This window comes from Theropithecus gelada, chromosome 11 (assembly GCF_003255815.1).
Source record: "Theropithecus gelada isolate Dixy chromosome 11, Tgel_1.0, whole genome shotgun sequence".
Lineage (NCBI taxonomy): Eukaryota > Metazoa > Chordata > Mammalia > Primates > Cercopithecidae > Theropithecus > Theropithecus gelada.
Window position 1 is genome coordinate 69852026 of NC_037679.1, and position 11014 is coordinate 69863039.

The window sequence follows — 11014 nt, forward strand, 5'->3', positions numbered from 1 at the left end:
AACATAAAGAGGAGAAATATAATCACGTTTCTTTTTTATTTATTTGTTTATTTTATTTACGTATTTTTTTGAGACAGAGTCTCACTCTGTCACCCAGGCTGGAGTGCAGTGGCAGGATCTTGGTTCACTGCAGCCTCTGTCTCCTGGGTTCAAGTGATTGTTGTGTCTCAGGCACCCGAGTAGCTGGGAATAGAGGTGCCCACCACCACTCCCAGCTAACTTTTGTATTTTTAGTAGAAATGAGGTTTCGCCATGTTGGCCAGGCTGGTCTCGAGTTCCTGACCTCAGGTGATACCCGCCTGCCTCAGCCTCCCACAGTACTGGGATTACAAGTGTGAACCACCACGCTCGGCCAGGACTCTTCATTTTACTATTGAAAAAATATTTATCAGGCCAGGCTCATGCCTATAATCCAGCACTGTGGGAGGCCGAGCCAGGCAGATCACCTGAGGTCAGGAGTTCGAGACCAGCCTGGCCAACACGGCGAAAACCCGTCTCTACCAAAAACATAAAAAATTAGCTGGATATGGTGGCACACGCCTGTAATCCCAGCTACTTTGGAGGCTGAGGCAGGAGAATTGCTTGAACCAGGGAGGTGGAGGTTGCAGTGAGCTGAGATCGTGCCATTGCACTCCAGCCTGGGAGACATAGTGAGACTCTGTCTCAGAAAAAAAAAAAAAAAAAAAAAATTATTGAGCATCTGCTACTTGTCAAGCCTTATTCTAGGTGGTAAACAAAAATTAAAAATAATAAAAAATAAAAAATCACTGCTGCTATGCAGCAGTAGGGGTAGGAGGCATACAATAAAAAATATAAATAAATAAACTATATAGAATGATGTATGGTGAGATCATGAAGAAGAGGAATAGAAAATTGGGACTGTTTTTTGCAAGAACCAGAAAACCCATTCCAAGTGGCTTAAGCAAAAAAGTTACTTGATTTACTAATATGAGTAAAAAGTATGTGCATAATAAAAAGACATTTGGCCAGGTGCAGTGGCTCACGCCTGTAATCTCAGCACTTTGGGACACAAAGGTGAGAAGGTTGCTTGAGGCCAGGAGTTTGAGATCAGCTTGGGCAACATAGCAATATCCTGTCTCTACAAAAAATATAAAAATTAGCCAGGTGTGGTGGCATGCACCATAGAGTCAGCTACTCGGGAGGCTGTGTTGTGAAGATCACCAGAGCCTGGGAGGTTAAGGCTGCAATGAGCCATGATTATGCCACTGCACTCCAGCTTGAGCAATGGAGTGAGACCATGTCTTTGGGAAAACAAACAAAAACCCAAATTAGAAAAAATTCATCTTTCTTACTTCACAACATCTCTTAGAGACTAGTCCTATCAGTGTATAAGGAGCATCCTCATTGTTTTTCGCCACTGCACAGTATTCCATGGAATCGATGGACATTTTCCATTTCAAACCTTACCCAGCAGCCTGGGGTCCTGTAGTCCCCACCAGACTTGTCTCTGCTCTTGGCCAGAGAACACATAGGTGGGCTGGGTGGGAGGCAGGGCTCTGAGGGTTGGCCAAGTTCCCTGGCCTGTCTGGGGATTCTTGGAGCTAGAGTGGAGGGACACATGTTCCTGCCTTCCCAATTCTTTGCCCCCGGCAGGCATCCTGTGGTCCCATCCTGTTCCCACTCTGTTATTTCAAGAAGCTGCCCTGGCTCATTTCTGGTCCTTTTCTCCTTTGTCTCTGTGGCCAACTGGGTCAGCAGCTGGCCTCAGGGGCCTCCACCCACCCCATATCCGTTCTCGACCTCTCACCCACGCAAGCGTCCAGCTGTTCCACAGCTGTGTCAGAGCCCCCAGGCCTGTGTCCACATTTTCCATGACAGTTGCCAGACAGACAGGGTCAACCTTGGTCATGGGATAAAAGGACTCATCTAATGAGTACCTACTGTGTGTGAGGTTGTCTGGTAGCCTTTTGCAGGTTAGTGTTTAATTCTCATAACAATCCTGCCAAATAGATATCCTTATTCCCATTTTATGGATGGGGAAACAGGCTCAGAGAGCAGATGTCAGAGCTGGGGAATAATGGGGGAGCCTGAATTTGAACCCACTGGTACCAGAAGTCTTGGTTACCCTTGTACCCTTGGCGTTCCTGAGTCATTAAGCAGTAAGCCTCAATAAATATGTGCTGAATGAATGAATGAAAGAGTGAATTTGAGAGATATTTCCTGGGCAAGTCCTATATGTCAGGCACTGGTCTAGGGGCTAGAGATAGAACAGTGACTAGACAGCTTTCTTGGCACTGAAATTCTAATGGGAAAGACAATCTAAATAAGCAAGCAAGCAAACAAAGATAAGATAATGAGGCCGGGCACAGTGGCTCACTCCTGTAATCCCAGCACTTTGGGAGGCCTAGGCAGGTGGATCACCTGAGGTCAGGAGTTGGACAACAGCCTGGCCAACATGTGAAACCTCTTCTCTACTAAAAATACAAAAAATAGCTTGACATGATTGTGCACGTCTGTAGCTACTCAGGAGGCTGAGGCATGAGAATTGCTTGAACCCTGGAGGTGGAGGTTGCCATGAGCTGAGGTCGTGCCACTGCACTCCAGCCTGGGTGACAGAGAAAAACTCTGTCTTAGAAAAAAAAAAAAAAAGATAGTGAGATATTGACAGGCTCTATGGGAGAATTCTAATAAGATGAGGTAGTAGGCAGTAGTTGGGTGGGAATGAGGGTGGGTGTGCCTGGTTTAGATAGGAATGGGGTCTATAAAGAGTTGACCTTTGGACTGAGATCTAAATGGCAAGGTCAAGCCAGCTACACAAATAGGTGGGAGAGGGGAGAGGATTTCAGGTGAAAGGAACAGCACATGCAAAGGCCCTGAGGTCAGATGAAGCCTAGTGTGTACAGGGAACAGGAAGAATGCATGTGGCTAGTGTAGAATACAGGAAAGGCTGAAAGTTCAAGATATAGGCCACAGCCAGATGAAGCAAGTGTGTGGCAGTGGCATAAAAACTTGGAGAGGCTGTTGGGTGCAGTGGCTCACACCTGTAATCCCAGCACTTTGGGAGGCTGGGGTGGGAGGATGGCTTGGACCCAGGAGGTCTAGGCTGCAATAAGCTGTGATTGCGCCACTGCACTCCAGCCTGGGTGACAGAGAGAGACCCTTTCTCAAAAAAAAAAAAAAAAAAAAAAAAAAAAATTAAAAACATAAAATAAAAATATAAATAAAAATGTGGAGAGCTTAAGCAGGAGAATCATGTTTTCTCAGGGTGCTGGATGGAGAGTAGGCTGTGGTGTGGCAAGAGAGGGAGTAGGGAGCAGGTTGAGAAGGTTCCTGAAGTCACCCTGGGCTGAGAAGGTAGTGAGCTGGACCAAGGTGGGAGCTGTAGAAACAAAGAGAAGACTGGGGAACTGTTTGGAAGGAGAGCCAATAAAATGACGATGAATTGTAGTTGGGGGATTCAAGAGAAGAATCAAGGCTAAATCCTTGGTTTCTGGCTCAAGTAACTGGACAGATGTGATGGGGCCGTTTATCACGATGGGGAAGATGGAGGAGGAGTAGGTTTCGCTGAGGGCGGTTGGAGAGCAAGGAGGACGAAAGGGAGAAGCTCTATTCTGGACGTGGGAGGTTTGCTATGGCCACTGCACCTTCCAGCTGATGTGTCAGTTAGCAGGTGGATAATGATCAGGGACTTAAGGTGAAGGCAGGGGAGGAGACAGATGAGTCATCCTATGAACGATCCTTAAAGCCTCAAGACTGAGGAGATTGGGCAGGGAGTGAATGAAGACAGTCCCCTTCCGGAAACAGGAGAGTGACGAAGATGCTTGTCACTCAGGGTGGCGGGCTGGCTTCCAGAATGGTGATCTGGGTCCGGGCGAAGTGGCTTATGCCTGTAATCCTAGCACTTCAGGAGGCTGAGGCAGGCAGATTACCTGAGATCAGGACTTTGAGACCAGCCTGGCCAACATGGTAAAACCCCATCTCTACTAAAAATACAAAAATTAGCCAGGTGTGGTGGTACACGCCTGTAATTCCAGCTACTTGGGAGGCTAAGGCAGGAGAATTGCTTGAACCTGGGAGGCAGAGGTTGCAGTGAGCTAAAATCGCACCACTGTACTCCAGCCCATACGATAGAGTGAGACGCTGTCACAAAAAAAAAAAGAAAAAAAAAAAGAATGGTGACTTGGGACATGCAACATCTCAGCCTTCTACCCACATCCAGAGGGGCCTGGAGGGGCCCTGGGCTGGGGTTGCTGTGATATTCTGCAAGCTGGATCTTAGCCACTGTCCTCAGGGTCTTTGACCTTTTATTTCAATGCCCTCATTCTGAAGGCCCTGGGCTGGTCATGATCTGGACTTGCTATTTCCCTAACATCTTCCTCCTAGAACTTCAGAAGCCTGGCTGGGGTACCCAGGAAGCTGCTGTTCTCCCCTAAGGGCCAGGAACCTGGGACAGCAGGTACTTCATTCAAGGTCACAAGGGTTAGGGCAAGGCTGCCTACAGAACTGGGGAGGCCAATCTCTCATCCATTCATGTCCACATTGGTTTGACTTATCACCAGGCTTTTGTTGTGCCAAGTGGAGTATGAAAATAAAAAAGAACTCCTTAGAATAATGAAGACGTTTAGCAAGGGAGGAGGGAGAGAAGACATCCTGGATAATAGAGCTTGAGGAGAGACGAGAAGTTTAATACAGAAGTCTGAAGCCAGGTGCTGTGCATGTACCTGTGGTTTCAGCTACTTGGGAGTCTGAGGTGGGAGCCTCACTTGAGCCCAGGAGGTTGAGCCTGCAGTGAGCTATGATCACATCATTGTACTCCAGCCTGGGTGACATGAGCAAGACCCTGTCTTTAACAAAAGAAGAATGGCCGGGCGCGGTGGCTCAAACCTGTAATCTCAACACTTTGGGAGGCCGAGACAGGCGGATCACGAGGTCAGGAGATCGAGACCATCCTGGCTAGCACGATGAAACCCCGTCTCTACTAAAAAATACAAAAAACTAGCCGGGCGAGGTGGCGGGTGCCTGTAGTCCCAGCTACTCGGGAGGCTGAGGCAGGAGAATGGCGTAAACCCAGGAGGCGGAGCTTGCAGTGAGTTGAGATCCGGCCACTGCACTCCACCCTGGGCGACAGAGCGAGACTCCATCTCAAAAACAAACAAACAAACAAAAACAAAAAAAGAAAAGTTTGACAACATTTAGTTCATAATATGTGATGTAATTCTGTATTAGTCCATTTTCACACTGCTATACTGGGTAATTTATAAACAAAAGAGGTTTAATTGACTTACAGTTCTGCATGGCTGGGGAGGCCTCAGGAAACTTACAATCAGGGTGGAAGGAGAAGGGGAAGCAAGGCACATCTTACACGGTGGCAGGAGAGAGAGCGCAGGGGAAATGCCAGACACTTATCAAACAACCAGATCTGTGAGAACTCCCTCACGAGAACAGCATGGAGAAAACCACCCCTATGATCCAATCACCTCCCATCAGGTCGCTCCCTCAACATGTGGGGATTACAGTTGGAGATTGGAGAGCCAAACCATATCCTTATCATCCTTGATCTCCACTAGGAAACTTAAGCAAAATCTTTTAAGCAAAAGTATTGTACATCAATGCTTTGGGGGTCAAGTTTGTGGTTTGGGGGTGGAACAATGTGCTGAAACCAGTCCTTGGAAGGTTCTGGAGTCTCAACTGCATATAGGTTATGTCGGGAATAGTTGAGGAATGCCATAGGTTGCTTTCTGTTCCAGATTGGAACTTCTGGAGATCAGGAAACACATGAGTCACTTCTGCACCCCCACTAACCAGCACTGTGCGTTAACAGAGTAGGGGGGTCAGGAATTATTTGTGGAATGAATGAACGAATGAGGAGAAGAGCAGGTGAGTGAATGAATTAAGTGTAAAGAAGGTGGCGCATGAGAAATAGAGGCAAGAAAAGTAGGCTGGTACAAACCAAACTGGCAAAAAGGAAAAGTTATGGTGATACTAAGTTTTGGTAGTCAGTCTCCAAGATGGTCCCAATAATTCCTGTCTCTGGTCTTCACACTGGTGTTAGTTTCCTACTGCTGTGTAATAAATTGCCATAAATATAGCAGCTTAGCACAACACCATTTGTTTTCACAGTTTTTGTAAGGCAGAAGTTCTCAACTCAAGGTCTCATCAGGCTGAAATTGAGGTGTTGGTGGGGTTGCTATCTCATCTGTGTCTTGGGGTCCTCTTCCAAGCTCTCTGATTGTCACTAGAGTGTATTTCCTTGTAGTTACATGATGCAGTCCTTGTTTTCTTGCTAACTGTCAACAGGGGGCTCCTCACGCCTCCTGGAGGCTGTTCTGTAATCCACTAGGTAGCCCCCTTCATAGGCAGTTTATGCATAGTTATTTGCTTCAAGACCAGGAGGAGAAATCTTCTTGGCTTTGATTTTTTTTATTTTTCATTTTCTTTTCTTTTTCTTTTTTAGATGGCGTTTCACCGTTGTTGCCCAGGCTGGAGTGCAGTGGCTCAATCTCGGCTCACTGCAGCCTCTGTCTCCTGGGTTCAAGCGATTCTCCTGCCTCAGCCTCCCGAGTAACTGGGATTACAGGCACCCGTCACCATGCCCAGCTAATTTTTGTATTTTTAGTAGAGACGGGGTTTCGCCATGTTGCCCAGGCTGATTTCAAACTCCTGTCCTAAGGTGATTCACCCACCTTGGCCTCCCAAAGTGCTGAGATTACAGGTGTGAGCCATCATGCCCAGCCCAAAATCTTGGCTTTGACTCTCTCTGACCTCTTTTAAGGGCTTACTCAATTAGGTAAGGCCACTTGAGGCATTTTCCCTTTTGATTAACTCAGATTCCATTGATTAGGGACCTTAATTACATCTGTAAAATCTCTTCTGCTTTATAATGTAACATAATCATAAGAGTTTTATCCCATTATCTTCACAAGTTTTGACACACACAGAGGGAGGAGAGTATACAGGGTATGTACACCAGGAGGTGGGATCTTGGGAACTATCTTAGAATTCTGCCACAATAGTGTAGCACCGTTCCACACTGAATTGTGCTGACCTGTGTGACCAGATGGATTTTGCAGAGATGTTGGTGTGTGATTTCCAAGTCTGAGTCATAAAATACATTATGGCTTCTATCTTGCTCTTTCTTGGATCACTTGCTCTGGGGTAATCCAGCTGCCATGTTGTGAGGATACTCAAGCAGCCCTGAAAATCACAAACGTACACACACAAAGAATTTATTTAAAAAACACATGGGGCTTCCATCACTTGGAGTCTATCACTTGGAGCATAGTACTCAGAACTATCATGGCACAACCTATAACCCAAAACCCTCACTCTCACGACTTACATGATTTAGACTCTAGGCATAAGTTTCTCCACATCCCTTAGACTGGGTCCTCAAAATAACAACTGTGTCCTAATTCAGTGAAAGTTCATGGGTTGGGCTGCTGCCAACATTGGAGATGAATGTGCTTGTAGGGGGCAAGGATAATTTAAGAATTTGAGGTGCTTAGATAAGATCAGTGAATTAATTTACCAAATTCTTCCTCTCTGGCTGGGCGTGGTGCCTTATGCCTGTAATCCCAGCACTTTGGGAGGCCAAGGCGGGAGGATCACTTGAGGTCAGGAGTTTGAGACTAGCCTGGCCAACATGATAAAACCTTGTCTTTACTAAAAATACAAAAATTAACTGGGTGTAGTGGCATGTACTTGTAGTCCTAGCTACTCAGGAGGCTGAGGCATGAGAACTGCTTGAACTTAGGAGGCAGAGGTTGCAATGAACCGAGATCACGCCACTGCACTCCAGCCTGAGTGACAGACTTCTCTCTGTGTTCCACTTTGTGGTTCTGGAAGTCCTCACACATTAGTGTAATCTTTGCACAACTGCAAAAGACAACTGTAGGGGACACATTCTGAAACGCTCCCCAGTGATCCCTGCTTTCTAGCATTCACACTCCTGTGTAATCCTCTTTGCTTGAGTACGGGAGGGCCCTGGGACCTGCTCTTAGCAAATAGAATACAGCAAAGGTAATAGGATTTCACATCTGTGACTACATGGCAGAGGATCATAACTGCTGTCTTACATGCAGACTCTTCTAATTGATGTTCTTCTTTGCTGGCTTTGATGAAATAAGCCACCAGAGGAGTTGGCCCATGTGCTTAGAAACTGAGGGTGACTTCCAGCCAACAGCTAGCAAGCAGCTGAGGCACTTAGTCTGAGAGCCTGAACTGGATGCACAACTGTATGACCTTAGAAGCAGTTCCTTCCCCAGGTGAGTCTCAGATGAGACCCCAGCCCTGGCTTGATACCTTGATTGCAGCCTTATGAGATCCTGCAGCAGAGGACCCAAGTAAGCCATTTCTGGATTCCTGACCACGGAAATGGTGAGATAGTAAATCAGTGTTATTTTAAGTTGCCAAATTTATGGTAATTTGTTAGGCAGCAATATATAACTACCACAACAAGAGGATCATTTAGAAATATTAAACAATTTGGCTGGGTACAGTGGTCCACACCTGTAATGCCTACACTTTGGGAGGCCAAAGTGGGCAGGTTGCTTGAGTCCAGGAGTTTAAGACCAGCCTCGGCAATATGGTGAAACTCCATCTCTACAAAAGATACAAAAATTAGCGGGCGTGGTGTTGGGCACCTGTAATCCCAGCTACTCAGGAGGCTGAGGCAGGAGAATCACTTGAACCCGGGAGGTGCAGGTTGCAGTGAGCCGAGATTGCACTCCAGCCTGAGCAACAAGAGCCAGACTCCATCTCGAAAAATAATAAATAAATAAATAAATAAATAAATAAGTTAAATACATTTTATTTGACAACTGTAAGCTTGATTTATCCCATGAAGATGTTTAGATACATGGCCTGTGAACCTCCCTTCATACTCTTGTCCTGGGTCCTGTGGCTGTCAGGGCAGTCTGGCTCAAGCTCACTCAGCTGGTAAATGGAGCTGAGATTCAAGCTTGGACCCCGAGGTCTGGGCTGTATCAGATGGGACCCTGCCCTGGGTCCGCTCATCTTCCAGGTAAGAAGCTGCCACCCTAGGAAGCCGATGGGAACTGAGAGACTCCATGGTTAGAGGCAGGAGAGCGACATAATTTGTGGGGCCATTTGCAAAAAGAAAATTCAGAGCCCCTTGTTCACCAATGACTAAGAATTTCCAAATGCTGACAGTAGATCACTAAAGCAGACATGAGGTCCTCCTAAGGGCAGAGTCCTGTGCAACTGCATGGGTCACATGCCACTGGTTGGGGGGCTTCCTGGAGGTGGTGGCATTGGGTTCTCTCAACCCCCCTGCTAATGGACAGGACTGAGTGTGGGGGTGGAAAGAAGGTGCAAGAGCCAATGGAAAAGATGAGGATCATCTATGTATAGGACTCATCAGTGGCTTCCTTTAAAAATGAGTTTATTTGGACAAAAATATCAGTCATTTAAAGAAAAAGTTAAGGAAATAAGAGCACGTGTGATGTATAGATATGGAGAAAAAAATTGAGTTGTGTCATTTGAACACCTGGAGTTTGGGAAATTGCTGTCTGGGTCTGTGTGTCTACAGTGTGTAATTGTGAGTCTGTGCATGGGAGTCTGCATATGGATCTTTGATTGTATCCGTGGAAATGAGTGAGTCTATGAGTGTGGATGTGTGATATATTTATAAAAGTGTGTGAAAATGACAGTGTGTATGAGCACATGTTATTGTGTGACTGTGTATAAGGGGATCTGGGGAGGTAAATTTTTCTTATCCTAAGCTTCTCCAAGGGAAATGTACAATTGTGGGCTTGTTTACACTAGGCACATCTCTAATACATACGTATCTGTCAGCTATTGCCACAATAATGCTGTCTAACAAGTATCTCTCTACCCCACTTAGTGGCTTCAAGCAACAAACAGAAATGGGGAGAGACTGGGGATAAGAGTGAGACTTCTCTTAAAAAAAAAAAAAAAAAGAAAAGAAAAGAAATGGGGAGAGACTGCTAACACAATAGGTATAGAGTTTCTTTTTGGGGTGATGAAAATGTTCTAAAATTAATTGTGGGATGGTTGTGCAGCTATAAATATGCTAAAAACCGCTGGATTATACTGCTTACATTGGTGAATTTAACAGTACATGAATGACATTTCATATACTATTAAAAAGTCACAACAACAAACATTGATTTTCTTGCTTGTGAGTGTACGGATCAATCGTAGGTCTGCTGGAATCACTTGGGCTTGGCTCCTGGCTGCAGTTAGGTTCTGGTATGTTCCATGTATTTCTTCTACGTGCTTCTTTTTATCCTCTTTAGGTCAGCAACTACTCAGGCATGTTCAAGGTGGCTAGCAGAAGTGCAAGGGGATGAGCAGACACATGTAATGTTTCTTAACACCTTGGCTCGGAGCTAGCACATCACTTATGCACACATTCCATTGGCAAAAAATCTATGCCGATATCTATAGCTATCGCCAAGCCTCACATCAACAGGAAGGGGAAAGAGACTTTCCTCACTCTCATGCATTTCAAGGTCAGATGACAGAAGGGAGTGAAGAATTGAGAAAGATAATCCGATCTACCACACCTGTGTAACAGGGCGCTCCTGCTCCTTCGAGATCTACTTAAACATGGCATAGACCCAAATTCCAAGCTGGGGACAGCTTAAAGCCTCCCATCAATTTCTGCCTATTCCTGCATCTTATTTCCTCTTGCTCTTCTCTTCCTCATACTCCTCCTGGTCTCAGGGCTCTTGTGACTGTGTGAGCTATCTTGCTCCCACCCCAAGTCAAAGCCAGGTTAAAAGCCCCACCCCCTCACTATTTTTGAGAAGAAACCCAGTCACATTCAGCATTTAGTACATGTAGTGATTTTGTGGAAGATTTGAAAGGTTGTGGAGAAGGATTGCAAGTTGCACAACCTCCTACTGCATTTATGGCCCTGCCACTCTCCCATTTCTGGCTGGAGACATTAGGGAAGGCTTCCTAGGGGAGGTGGCATTTGAACAGATCTTGAAGGCTGAGGAAGAGTCAGGCACAAGATGGTGACAGGAAAGAACATTCCAGACAGAGGGAATAGCAGCATGGATAA